The 14,570-nt window shown below is 42.2% G+C and overlaps 1 long non-coding RNA gene across 2 annotated transcripts in view; it reads left to right on the top strand.

Moving 5' to 3' along the window:
* Positions 1–5,924: 5,924 nt before the first annotated feature.
* The window catches only part of LOC134348960 (uncharacterized), a 163,477-nt gene continuing 154,831 nt past the window's right edge, over positions 5,925–14,570 (top strand). For both annotated transcript variants that reach the window (XR_010018538.1, XR_010018539.1), the window contains exon 1: positions 5,925–6,029. This is a non-coding gene — a long non-coding RNA (uncharacterized LOC134348960). The remainder of the gene's footprint in view (positions 6,030–14,570) is intronic.

A 14,570-nucleotide genomic window follows, 5' to 3' on the forward strand; every position in this document is an offset into this window, starting at 1 on the left:
ATACAGTGCATTTCATAATCTTAGGTCATCTCAAACCACTTTACAGGTAATAAAGTACTTTCCAAGTCTATTGTAATGCAGAAGGTGTAGCAGATCATGTTTCAAAATCAGCAGATGAAGGAAGAGAAAAGATTTGTGTCTCACAACCTCAGGTTGTCCCAAAATACTTCACTAGTCAGGCATTTCCTTAAGTTGTTCAGTGTTAGACCAAAGGAAGTTTGAACCAAGTAATGTTCCCTCAGTGCTGCAAAGGTTGGATTTAAATTCGGAACCTTCTGGAATAAAGGCAAGCATGCCACTGACTGGGTCATAGCTGAAACAGCCTGAGAGGAGTTTTTTTTCCACAGGCAGAATGGTGAAGCAGACTGGTGAGGTGATGGAATATTCATGCCAAGCATTTGTCTGATAGAATGGCTGTGGAGGGTTCGAATAGGCTTGCAAGCGAAACACTGAGCAGTCACAGTCAAAGTCAAATGCTGAGTTACTGTCTTTTGCAAAATTCTATGTGTACACAGTTGCAACAAAAAATTACTTGCAGAAGTATCATTGGCAGATACCATTACACAAACAGCATTCACAAGAAAAACTAATTAATTCAACTCAGCCCTTGACTTTTCCCCATGTTTATTAGTGATTTAGATAACACCACGTTCCCATGTTGGGTTAAGTGGTGTGGATCAGAATCAGAATCAGGTTTAATATTACCAGCGTATGTCGTGAAACTAGTTGTCTTTGCAGCAGCAGTACACTGCAATACATAATAATAGAAAAATGTGTATTGTATTAAGTGTGTGTATATAATAATAATAATAATAATAATAATAATAATAATAATAATAGGCATCTGTTAGTCTCGTGAGACCATGGATTTGCACCTTGGAAGGTTTCCAGGGCGTAGGCGTGGGCAAGGTTGTATGGAAGACCAGCAGTTACCCATGCTGTAAGTCTCCCTTCTCCATGCCACTGATGTTGTCCAAGGGAAGGGCATTAGGACCCATACAGCTTGGCACCAGTGTCGTTGCAGAGCAATGTGTGATTAAGTGCCTTGCTCAAGGACACAACACACTGCCTCAGCCAAGGCTCAAACTAATGACCTTCAGATCACTAGACGAACGCCTTAACCACTCGGCCACGCACCAACACATGTGTGTGTGTGTGTGTGTGTGTATATATATATATATATATATATATATATATGAAATAATTAAACAAGTAGTGCAAAAATAGGAATTAAAAAATAGTGGGGTAGTGTTCATGGGTTCAATGTCCATTCAGAAAATGGATGGCAGAGGGGAAGAAGCTGTTCCTGATTCATTGAGTGTGTGCCTTCAGGCTCCTGTACCTCCTTCCTGGTGGCAACAGTGAGAACAGGGCATTACAAAACAGCACTTATTAGATTCATTGCGTTGACAGGAGGAGATCAACATATGTATGTGAGGTTACCTCAGATGGACCAACTAAGGACAAATCCAAATATCCTCCAATGGATGAAAAGATAAGAACAGTGGAAGCTCAAAGAAAATGAGGAATTCAGGGTCACAGATTATTGGTCCAGGAATCAGGTACAAAAGGTAATAAAAATACATGGGATGTCATTCTTCGTGCTTGGAAAGCTGTAATGTAAAGGGGAGTAAATTGTACTGTGGTTATATTTTCTTTTCAGGCAGCCCCTCTGGGTTAAGAGGTTTTCCTTCCACCCTAGCTCTGTGGGTCCTGAATGATACTAAGGACCCTTAGACTGGGGTCCAGGTGTGGCAGGGGTCTGCAGAGTGCCCTGACTGAGGACTGCAGGCCCCATTAGAAAGGACCCATTGGAGGAAATACAGTTCAGCCAGAATTCCCTAGAACATGGCATTACACAGAGTGGGTGATTTAATTGAAGTTTCTATAAATTTGAAGTGGAATTGCAGGGTGGTAATTATAGAGCCACACACACAAAAGGCTGCGGGAGATGTGCAGTTCAGGCGGCATCTATGGAGGGAAATAAATGGTCAGTGTTTCATCAGGACTGGTTATTACAGAGACCCTCTCTCTGCAAGTGGGGAGAACTCAAGGTTTAAATGTAAAGCTAGATTCTAGTCACTCAGTAAAGAAGTCAAGAGAAGTCTAATCACATCCGGAGTGGCTGAAAGTGTGCAGATGTTACTCAGTGAGTCACATCTGAGATCTGAACACTTACATCAGTGCAGTGTATTAATGGAGACAGAACAGGTAATGTACAAATCCGCCATGATATCTGCAGATGGCAGTTCAGGCTTGGAATGCTGAACATCCAGGTCTTGCCCCTGTGTGGATTTGTCTTTAAGGAGTAAAGAGCAAATCACTGATCTTCAGGTCCCAATGCACAGCATGAAGGAAAATGTTTACTGTAAGTGGCTGATTGAGATCTGCAAATGTTGTCTTACAACACTGCCAAGGAAGATAATTTAGTTACAAAAGGGGCCATTTCTAAAATGTACTTAATAATCCGGATATTCTGATCACAGATAGTCTTATTAGCAACCCTACTCTCTAAAAGGCTGCTTATGATTGAGAGCAACTGTTAGCGGGCTTTCTGACTACCAAACTGCCTGCGTATTCAATGACTTTCTAAAGTACAAACAGAGAAATTGGGTGTCTGAGGTCTTGAGGGGTTGAAATACGGTAAAACTCCCCCACAGCCTGTATCATTGATATGGATGAATCTGGATCAGCAGATTTGCAGATGATACAGAGAGCGTAGTGGACAGCGAGTGAGGCTATCAAACGTGCTTGTTGGAAAAATGGCAGATGGAGTTTAATGCAGACAAGTGCGAGGTGATGCACTTTGGGAGTCCAAACCAGAGTAGAACTTACACGATGAATAGTAGGGGCACTGAAGAGTGCTGTATAGACAGAGGGATTCTGGGATAATTTCTTGAAAGTGATGTCACAAGTAGATAAGGTCATAAAGGAAGCTTTTGGCATATTTGCCCTCATAGTATTGAGTTCAGGAATTGGGATGTTATGTTGAAGTTGTATAAGGCATTGATGTGGCCTAACTTGGAATATTGTGTGCAGTTCTGAGCACATAGCTTACTTACAGGAAAGTTATCAATAAGACTGAAAGAGTACAGAGGAAATTTACAAGGATGTTGCTGAGACATTATGGGGAAAGGCTTTATTCCCTGGAGTGCACAAGAGTGGGGGGAGATTTGATAAAGATTTATAAAATCATGACGTGTAGATAGGGTAAATATAAGCAGACTTTCTCCACTGAGCTTAGGTAAGACTAGAACTGGAGGTCATGGGTGAAGAGTGAAGGGTGAAATGTTTAAGGGGAACATGAGGGGTAACTTCTTCACTTAGAGGGTGGTGAGAAGGTGGAATGAGCTGCCAGCAGAAATGGTGGATGTGAGTTCAATTTCAACACTTAAGAGAAGTTTGGATAAGTACATGATGGAAGGGGTATGGCGGGGCGCGGTTGTCCAGGAGCAGATCAATGGGACTAGGCAGTATAACAGTTTGACATGGACTAGATGGGTCAAAGGGCTGATTTTGTTCTGTAGTGCTCTATATTTGCTTAGAAATAAAGAACATTCTCCTGTTTAATTTTTGTAGGTTTTCAAATCAGATTTTTTACTTCCATTGGAGATGAGAGACCTAGGCCTAAAAATTGAGAAGGGGGCTTAGAAACAGGAAGAGGAGGGGGAGAGGCAGGGAGAAGGGGGGAGTGCGGGATGGAAGGGGGAAGGCGGGGGTGAAGGAAGTAGAGGGGGAGGGGGAGAAAAGATGGGGAAAGGTAGGAAGGGGACTGTGTGTGTGGTCAGATGGACCTAAACAAATTGGTGGAGAGCAGTAGCCAGAGGAAGGGTCCTTCTGCGAAGGGTTATGGAGAACCTGCACCTCCCAACCCTGCCACAGAACTACAGCATGGGACTCCTACTGAGAGTTATCGGAGGAGAGGCGGGGCTGCAAGGATGGCTTCAGTCTGCAATGCTTGAACTTCAGGGAAGTCTACAATGGGATTAAATCTCCATGTCACTTTGCCTACTCTTGTGGGTTGAAGAATAAATGACTGGACTCTTCTCTCACCGTACACTGGAGCTCTGTGACCTCCCTGATGCAGCAGTGAGCAGCGAACTGTGAAATGTGGAAGAATTCAGCAGCTTAGAATGAGCAGGAAGGTAGGAGCTGAGAGTGACCATGGCCTGGCTCCCAGCTACAGCCCTCCTGGCACAAGAACATCTGAAATCCTAGAAGTTCACAGATTTAAGTGAGGGTAAATAGTAAAGTTTGAAGTAGTCTTGGGAAAACAAAGTTTGTAAACCTAGTAGTTTAATGAATAAATAATCAATAATATAAATTAGACCAATAAGATTGAAAATCAATAAAGAGATGATTTTTCCAGTATTTTTCAGTACTGATCATTTTACACTAGATAGAAACGCCTGGATCAAATGAAAATCCCTCAAAGTCAGGAGTCAGATTTCTTGATAGTCCCTAATACATGCAGAAGTATGTCTGAAATTCTTTGATTCCATGTTACTTTCAACATTATTGGCACTGTTTTGTTTTAAGAGGATTATGCACAGGAATTGAACTCAGGGTACAAGGTGAACGCCTCATCAGAAAGATTATACCTATAAAATGTAGCACGTACTCCTAACTGGTAAACAGCCACCAACCAGAAATCTTACCTTCGGTTCTCTGCCAGACTTGCTGAGTGTTTGCAACATCAGTGGTTCTTGAATTTTTGCCTCATTAGAAGTTCCTCTATAAATGGTGTAGTCAAGTCACTGGGGTGTGTAAAAGTAAAAAGAAACTGCAGATGCTGGAATTCCAGAATGAAGATTTAGAGGTAAGAATGCAATTGACTGACCAGATTTGACATCATACAAAAAAGAGGCACTGGACAAGTTGAAAATCTAAATAATTTGGGTGTTGTTGACAGAACGTGCATTTCCGCTGCTCCCTGTAAGGAGATTGTACGTTCTCGCCGTGACTGCATGGGTTTCCTCTGGGTGCTCCGGTTTCCTCCCACAGTCCAAAGACGTCTCGGTTGGTAGGCTAATTGGTCATTGTAAATTGTCCCGTGATTAGGCGGTGATTAAATTGGGGGTTGCTGGGCAGTGTGGCCAGAAGGGCCTGTTCCACACTGTAAACCAATAAATAAATAAGTAAACAAAGAAACAAACAAACAAATAAATAAAGGCCACTATTTCAGGTCAGACAAAAAATTGTTATTTTTACTTTTAATTAAAAATTTGATCAATAGAAAATAGACAATAGGTGCAGGAGTAGGCCACTCAGCCCTTCGAGCCAGCACCACCATTCACTGTGATCATGGCTGATCATCCACAATCAGTACTCTTTTCCTGCCTTATCCCCATATTCCTTCACTCCGCGATCATTAAGAGCTCTATCTAAATTCCTTGAAAGAATCCAGAGAATTGACCTCCACTGCCTTCTGAGGCAGAGCATTCCACAGAATGACCAGTCAACATCAAAAGCTTAAGAAACACATTTTAAGAAACTCAACCTGAAGTCCTGATGAAGTCAAAACATCAACTGTTTATTCATTTCCATAGATGCTGCCTGACCTGCTGAGTTCCTCCAGCACTTTGTGTGGTCAGCCTGAGTAGTTCCTGGTTTATCATTCAACTCCTGCTGTGAAGGTTGCAACCTTACATCAGCATGTCAATAGGTACTTAAATTACCAAGTCACAGAATACTGTAGGAATAGTGTTGATAAGTACCAGGTGACTGGAATCAATATGTTGGACTGAAGGGAGTTTTTTATGACTTTTGATGGGTGACTGTTGTGACAGTCTATTATTAACTAGAGGACTGTGAATGACTTGGGACGGAAAGAATTCAGGAGCTGGGTGTGTGAGGCAGAAATAGACCATACGTGGGAGAAGGTAATGATGTATGATTGTGGAAAGGTGGACAGACTGCGGAGTAGATGCCCAAGAACAGAATGAACACAGAGTGCCCATCAGCACTAGTCCTCTCCCCTGGGAACACTACAAACTGCAGGCACTGGGCTTAGTTTAAATAATCCTTCGGTAAGTAATTTATGTGGTGTAAACAACTCAATAATCTAATGTTGGAGTTGTTTATTAAAGTCCCTGGGTGACTGATGATGAGGCAGAAGATATTTTTTTTTAATGCTTGTTAAAATGAGTGATGGTAGCAACGTTAAAGCTTCCCTTTGGGAAGGCAGGTTGCAAGCAGCCTACAGACAAGAGCATTATTGGCAGATTAATTCTATTTCTCGTAGAAATCTGTGCCTGTGCAAAATCACTGTGGTCCATTAGGTGGTCACATGAGAAGGAAGCTACATTGATTTATCATGGCGTTCGGATATCTCCATATGCATTATAGCTAATAAGCACAGTTCCTGTTTCAGTTCAGGTAAATATGGGAATGGTGGAGTCCCACAAACAGCAGCTCACCAGTTAACTGGTTTTACTGGTGTTGTCTGAGGAAGACATAATGGTTAGGACACTTGAAGGACTTTATATTCTTTCCCCAAGTTGTACTGTCAATTTTTCATGTTCAACTGAAAAGCCAATGTTGATTTAACATTTATAAATAGAATTAAAACTTCATCCAGAAGCTGATCCACCGACAACACCTCATACCCTCAATATCTTTCTGAAGTGCCAAGTTCAAATCATGTGGTGAGATTTATTCCCACACTATTCTGGATAAGCACTGAGGTTAGCACCAATTCAGATAAGCTGGCGAATGTGCATCATCTTTATGTTAATTATTTTCTAGGTTGTCTATTTTTTACTTGTTAAAGTTATTAAGTGGTCACTAAACTATGCTGCAATTAATCAGAAGGGGTTCAAAGTTACTTCACGGGTTTAACAGAGTGAACTCAGGACTATATATAACTCAGGCAAAATGTCACAGCAACATGAACTGATATTGCAGTAGATGTGGTACTTTTAGAATAGGTGCCTAAAAGCTTGGTTAAAGTAGTAAAGTTTAAGGAAGGTCTTAAAAGGAGAAAAAAAACCAGTGTGGGTGGAGTTTTAGGAAGTGAATTCCAGAGCCTATGACCTTAATAGTAGCTGGTGGCAGAGCCAGCAGTGGTGGAACGATTCAGTCTGGGAATGAGAAAGAGTCCGATGTAAGAGGAGTGCACATAACTTGTTTAGCTACAGGGCTGCAATGTATTAGAGAGATTAAAATCAATAAGGTCTCGGAATTTAATAAAAGAACTCCCAGGCCTTTTTCTCCAGTAACAGAGAGTTTAGAGACCTGGAGAGGGTGGTGATTCACTAAGGAAAGAGGCATTTTTTAAAGTTGGAACAAATCCTCCATATAAAACCACTGAAGAGCACCAATAGTGAGGGCTGTCCAATTTCCTCCAACATGTATTGCTTCCAGCATGTTTGGACACAGTGGCTTCTATGGGGCCAACCAAAGGTGTCGATCGTTTCCTGATCAGTCAGGAGTGGGATCCGGGATCAGCCAAGATGGAATGGAAGAGCAGACTCGATGGGCTGAGTGGCCTAATTCTGCTCCTAGCTCTTACAGTCTTATTGTCTTTTTTAAATGTATTTTTCATGATCACAAGACCCCGCTGGACATTAAGAACTTAGAGTACTGCAGGCCAACCCCAGTTGTTCGTTGCTGGGGAGACTGAAGGAGCTGGATTATGTGTGGATCGTGCGGCTATCTGCATTGGAGAGTTGGAGCCGGTGTGCGAAGGCAGTGCACAGTCTAACAGCGAGTGGCAGTATTCACTGATTTGTTGGCGAGTGGCAGGGGCCGGTGGTGGGGGAGCTGCGTGGCTGTGGTCATGGTGAGGGCTTGGCATCAAGCCACAGCGTTGCCTGTTTGTGGCTGCCCATCGGGGAAGTGTAGGAGTTGGTGCACTCCACTGGAGTGGCACGGCACACATGTTGGAGTCAGTGCGGCCTCCTGGTGTTCCCCTGTAGACAATATGTAGTATATTCGACTGCAGATTGCTCACGGGGTCAGGGACTTGGACTATGTATATTCTTCGCATTTTAGTGCTGTCTTTTATGTGCCTTGTGCTGTGTATGAATGTTGGTATTGTGTTTTGCACCTTGACCGCAGAGTGACACGAGGAAATCTGCAGATACTGGAAATTCAAGCAACACACACAAAAATTGCTGGTGAACATAGCAGGCCAGGCAGCATCTATAGGAAGAGGTACAGTCGATGTTTCAGGCTGAGACCCTTCGTCAGGACTAACTGAAAGAAGAGACAGTCAGAGATTTGAAAGTGGAAGGGGGAGGGGGAGATCCGAAATGATAGGAGAAGACAGGGAGGGATGGAGCTAAGAGCTGGAAAGTTGATTGGCAAAAGGGATACGAGCCTTAACAGTCGACTGTACCTCTTCCTATATATGCTGCCTGGCCTGCTGCGTTCACCAGCATTTTTTGTGTGTGTTCCCAGAGTGACACTGTTTCATTTGGCTGTGCTCATGGGTATTCATGTATGGTTGAATGACAACTGAACTTGAACAAACTTTTGGAAATATAGGAGGATTAATGTTTGCCCATGTCATATCAATGGATGGCTATTTCTGCCCTTTGTATCTGTGCTGAAGCCACTAAATCTCTTACAAATGTTGTCAAGGAGATAATATTTTCTCTACTCATATAGCCTCCTCATGAGGCTAAAGAAATTTAGTATATCCTCGTTGACGTTCATCAATTTTTATCGATGTACCATTGAAAGCAGCACGTCATGGTTTGTTACGGCAACTGCTCTGCCTGAGACTGCAAGAAACTGCAGAGAGTTGTGGACAGCTCAGCACATCATGGAAACCAACCTCTCCTCCGAAAGACTCCATCTACGCTAAACCGCCCCGGTAAAGCAGCTAGCATAATCAAAGACCCCTCCTACCTCAGAAGTTCACTCTCCTTCCCCTCCCACTGTGCAGAAGATACAAAAGCCTGAAAGCACGTACTGCCATGCTCAAAGACAGCTTCTATCCCATTGTTACAAGCTTATTGAATGAACCTCTTGTGAGATAAGATGGTCACTTGCCCTTCCCATCCACCTCATTATAGCCTTGCACCCTGTTGTCTGTTTGCATACACTTTCTCAGTAACACCATATTCTGCATTCTGTTATTGCTTTTTCCTTGTACTACCTTGGTGTAGGGATGAAATGATCTGTACGGCAGGCATGCAAAACCAAGATTTTCACTCTACCTCAGCACATGTGACAATGATAAACCAATTTACTATTTCCCTCCCCACAAACTCACCACAGACCTCTCAAATTACACCAAGCAGAATTGATACTTCCCTATGGAGTATTCTCTTGTTACTCATTTTCAGTTATCTCTCGTACGTATCCATCAGGACAGAACCGTACTCGTGATGGTTCAGTCAGCTCACCGTATGCAGGTCCTCCAAATAAAAAGAATGAAGAGCACATGGCAAGGAAGTGTGGTAACTCAACAATACAAATCTTTCTGCAACCTTATGTTCTGTTAGTACTGCAGACAATAGCCAGCACTGAGTTTAAGGCAGATCCCACGAGTGATATCCTGATTCTTATAAATCAACTAGATCAGCCACAATCACCTTGTTTACAGCTGAACCAGAAACCTGTGATTGCATTACAGCACTGACCCACTGTCAGGCAACTGGTTTGACATTCGATACTAAACCACATAATACAAAATATGAAAACAATAAAGCTTAATGTTGATAAATGAAAATGATTCACAAATGAGATTTACACATTTAGAATGAAAGCATTAGCTTTACAGCAATACATAACATCTGACTGAAATTGAGAAAGCACAGAATTGTGAGGTATTGTTTGCTGTTATCCAACACAAATAGAGTATCAGCTACAGAGACACAAACAGCTCAGGCAGCACAAAGAAACATTATATCCAGTAACATTATTAATAACATGCAGAGGTATTGCACCCTGTAAAGTGCAATTTAATAATAGTATGTGCAGAATATTAGATCCCACAAAAAGAGAATATGTTTGTATACAATTGTGTATGTGATATATGTGTGTATGCATTTTATGTATGCATGGGTGTGTATATATATATATGTGTGTGTGCGTGTGTGTGCGTGTGTGTGTGTGCGTGTGTGTGTGTGCGTGTATGTGTGTGCGTGTATGTGTGTGTGTGTGTGTGTGTGTGTGTGTGTGTGTGTGTGTGTTTGTCTCATACCTATGGATCCCACGTGTATGACACAGGCACACAATAGGTAATCTGTTAGTAGATTTTGCCCGTGGGTAGTCTAAGATCTAATTTGTAAAGAGAAGACAATATCTCTGTGTAGAGGTCCACACATCTTTCTCTGTAATGGCTTGTACACAGATCATTAATAACAATGGCGCATGCAGACAATGTTGTGAGAGATCTATCGGTGAAAGAAGACCACAAGGATAATAAAAGTGGTCCAAGTACTTGGATGTAATCATATCATTATAGTGGCAACTTAAAAAGGTTTTTAAAATTTTATTTATTTGTTAAGAGTAGGCCCTCCCGCACCGCCCAGCAACTCCCAATTTAACCCTGGCCTAACGATGGGACAACTTGCAATGACCAATTACCCGACCAACTGGTACGTCCCTGAACCGTGGAAGGAAACCAGAGCACGGTGAGGAAACCAGTGGGGCCATGGGAAGAATGTACAAGTTCCTTACAGGCAGCGGTGGGATTTGATCCTGGGTTGCTGCTGTTGTAGGGTGTTGTGATAACTACTAGGGTTAGTAATTTACATAATATGAAAGGACTCCATGCATTTTCCCATTGTAACTAGCTATGAAAACGTTGCAATATATAGAGAAAGGTGTTGCAAAGCTTACAGGAACAGTTTCTGATATCCACCCACAAGCCTGTTCTACCTTAATCTAAGGTACGATTTACTTATCTTTGATCCATATCCTTTCACCTGACTGCACTTGCTTTTCTTTGACTGACAGATTTCAAATTCAAATGAAAGTCTGTTGTATTCAGTATTGAACCTGTGAAATGATCCAGCATTCATAACCTTTCTGAAGAGAGTTAGATGTTTCCCTTAATTTTTTTGTGTGACAACAACCTTCCTAATTTCATTGCAAAGTGACCTGGCTCTGATTTTACATTTGAATGTATTTTTAGGGGAATCAGAACAGGAGACTAATTGGTCCATCCCAGCCATGCTGGTGGTTGAAAGATCAACCCACTCAATCCCGCTTATCTGCAAAATGCTGCTAGTGATTATCCATCAAGTATTTTTCCAACTCCTTCTGAGAACCCCAATTAATTCTGTTTCCACCAGCTTCTTATACCTAGTGGGTTCCAAGTAGTGACAGATATTTGTCAGATCAACTTCAAATTGTTTCACCAGCACTTCAATTAAACCATTTATTAACAAGACCACTTTCTTTCTATTCACCTCACAAACACATCTATCAAACCTTCTCTCAATTTTCTACGTCTCACGGAGAACAACCAGTCTAACCTTCTGGCTGAAATACCTTGTCGGTGGAACTAATTCTTGTATACGTTGATGTGTGATGGTGCATGTAACGTTAGCAATCATTTCGAGAGGGTTAGAATATAAAAAGCAAGGATGTAGTGCTGAGGCTTTATAAGGCATTTCTCAAATGGCACTTGGAGTATTGTGAGCAATTTTTAGGTCCCTTATCTAACAAGGGATGTGCTGGCGTTGGAGAGGGTCCAGGGAAAGTTCACGAGAATGATCACAGGAATGAAAGAGTTAATGTATAGGGAGAAGACTAAGGAAATCATTGTGGACTTTAGGAAGGTGCAGAAGGACTTTCCCCCTCTGTGAATACATGGCTCCTTCACAGAGAGAATTAAGTGTTCCTGGGAGTTCACATCATGGATGACCTCACCTGGTCCCTTAGTATCACCTTCCTGAACAAGAAGGCACAGCAGCACCTCCACTTCCTAAGGAGATTGAGGCAGACGAGGCTCTCTCCACATCCCCGCTCCCCCCCCCCACCATCTTAACTGAATTTTATAGAGGGAGCATTGAGAATGTCCTGACAAGTTACATCTCCATCTGGTACAGGAGCAGTCGAGCATCGGACTGGAAATCCCTACAAAGGACTGTGAGAACAGCCGAGAGGATCATAGGGGTCTCCCTTCCATCCATCAGGGACATTTATCAGGAGCGAGGTGTACACAGGGCCCTTAGTGTTATTACGGATCCCACCCATCCATCCAGCATCCTCTTTGACTTTCTACCATCAGGCAGGAGACTCCAATGCATAAAAAACAAGAACAGTTAGGATGAGCAATTGTTCCTTCCCCCAGGCCATTAGGCTTCTGAACCCCCAGCCGCATCGTATTTGAAGTGTCACTGATTAATCTGTTCCATTCCTTACGATATTTAATGTTAATGCTCTTTAGTTTGTTATTTATGTGTGAATTATCTGTAGATTTTCTTTACCTTCATAGGTTATCGTATGTTATGTGCATTACTGTGCTTTACGCTCTGGTATGGAGAAACATTGTCTTGTTTCCATATACATTAAATGATTATATATGTTAGATACGCGTATATAGTTAAATGACAATAAACTTGACTTGACGGCTCTGGCCATGTACTCACTGGAGTTTTGAAGAGTGATGGGGGATCTCATTGAAACTTATCAAATATTGAAAGATCTAGATAGAGTGGACGTGAGAGGATGTTTCCTATATTGGGGGAGTCTAGGACCAGAGGGCACAGCTTCAGAATAGCAGAACATTCCTCTAGAACAGAGATAAAGAGGAGTTTCTTTAGGCAGACAGCAGTGAATCTGTGGGATTCATTGCCACAGACAGCTGTGGAGGCCAAGCCATTGGGTATACTTAAAGTGGAGTCTGATAGATTTTTGATTAGTCGGGGCATCAAAGGTTCTGTGGAGAAGGCAGGAGAATGGGGTTGAGAAGGAAAAGAAATCAGCTATGATTGAATGGTGGAGCAGACTCAGTGGGCTGAATGGCATAATTCTGCTCCTGTATCTAATGGTCTTACCTTTTCTGAATCTTCCCTGAGACTTTTACATCCTTGTAATAAAATGCTGTGACCAAAAATGAGTGTGATACGTCTGTGACCAGACAGACACCGTAAAGGTTAACTGAGAGGAAGCCAGGTGGGATTTAGGGAGACAAGCTGCCTTACCTATATTGCCCAGACTAATGTGGCTTGATTTTTAACTACAACTGCTGAGAGGCTTAGCAAAACACTTTATTGAGTTAAATTGCTGTAAAGGAAGACTTTGTGGAAGTATCTAAATCACACAGACATGCAGAATTGTGTGATTTTAATTACCAGATCATTAATCATTTACTAGCAGGAAATTAGATTACAAGGTAATCAAAGTTTATAATCCAAACAACACACACAAAATGCTGGAGGAGCTCAGCAGGCCAGGCAGCATCTATGGAAAAGCCTAAACAGTTGATGTTTCAGACCGAGGCTCTTCAGCAGTGAGACCAGCCTGGCTTCTGCAGGTTTTCTCTTGTTTGTTTATAAACAGAAGACTTAATTTCTGTGTATTGATATCGATAAGCTCACAACACCTTTATAGATCATGAAAGCTCGACGTTAATGCAAGGGAAAGGGTAAGAAGAAAATGTTTTTATCTCTAAAGTGATTCTACCATAGAAGGTTTTGGTGTTTCCCTGACTGAAACTCATGACCTGGCTTGCAGTCGCCAAGGTCAGATACATTCTTTTGCAAAGTGGGCACAGTGGAATGGTTGGAACAATAGTGAACCCTGGGTTGTTGTCTGTCCAGATAAAGAGATAATAAAGGCCTGCATTAGTGGGAGTTATTCAAATGAAACGTGGAGAGGTGACCTGAGCACAGCTGGATATCATCCTGAGGCAATTACTAATCCCTCAGAGAAGGGTCTTTTGGTTGATGGTTGGTGTATGACAGGCGATGGTGTGTATGGTTCCTGAAGTTTGGTGGCCTTGCTTTAACACCTCTCCCAGAATGAGAAGATGACACCAGCTGCAAGCTTTTGAAGAAGATGGAGAATCGAAGCTGGGAATCCAAGGGCTTCTGAGCACAAAGATCCATGCTGAAAGAGACCCAAGCCATGCTGCAACCCCTACAGTCTGGCACGCAGAGGAGTAGAGTGCACAGGATGTAATTAATATCCCTAACAAACACAGGCCATTGCAAATGTATTGCACAGAAGCATCCTGCAGATTTGGGATAAGGAATAAGCTATTTAGCACTTTGTGACTGTTCCACCATTCAATAAGATATTGACTGATCGCTTACCATGGTTCCCTTTTCCTGTACCAACTCTAGATACCCTCATTCTCGTGTTATCCAAAAGTATATTGATTCATGTCTCACTCAAAAATATACTCAGGATTTGAATAGAACTTGAACAGAGTGCATTCTTCTTGAGCAGAGAATTTCAAAGATTTTCTACCACCTTCCTGAAGGAATGCCTTCTCATCTCAGCCCTGCATGGCTTTGAGACTATGCTCCCAGTTCTAGAAACTCCCATTAAGGGACACATCAATGGTATCGAGGCCCATAGGAATTTTGTATGTTTCAGTGAGATCACTTCTCATTGTTTTAAAATATACAAAATATAGAACTGGACTGTTTCATCTTTCC

Source organism: Mobula hypostoma, chromosome 7, assembly GCF_963921235.1.
Source record: "Mobula hypostoma chromosome 7, sMobHyp1.1, whole genome shotgun sequence".
NCBI classification, from domain to species: domain Eukaryota; kingdom Metazoa; phylum Chordata; class Chondrichthyes; order Myliobatiformes; family Myliobatidae; genus Mobula; species Mobula hypostoma.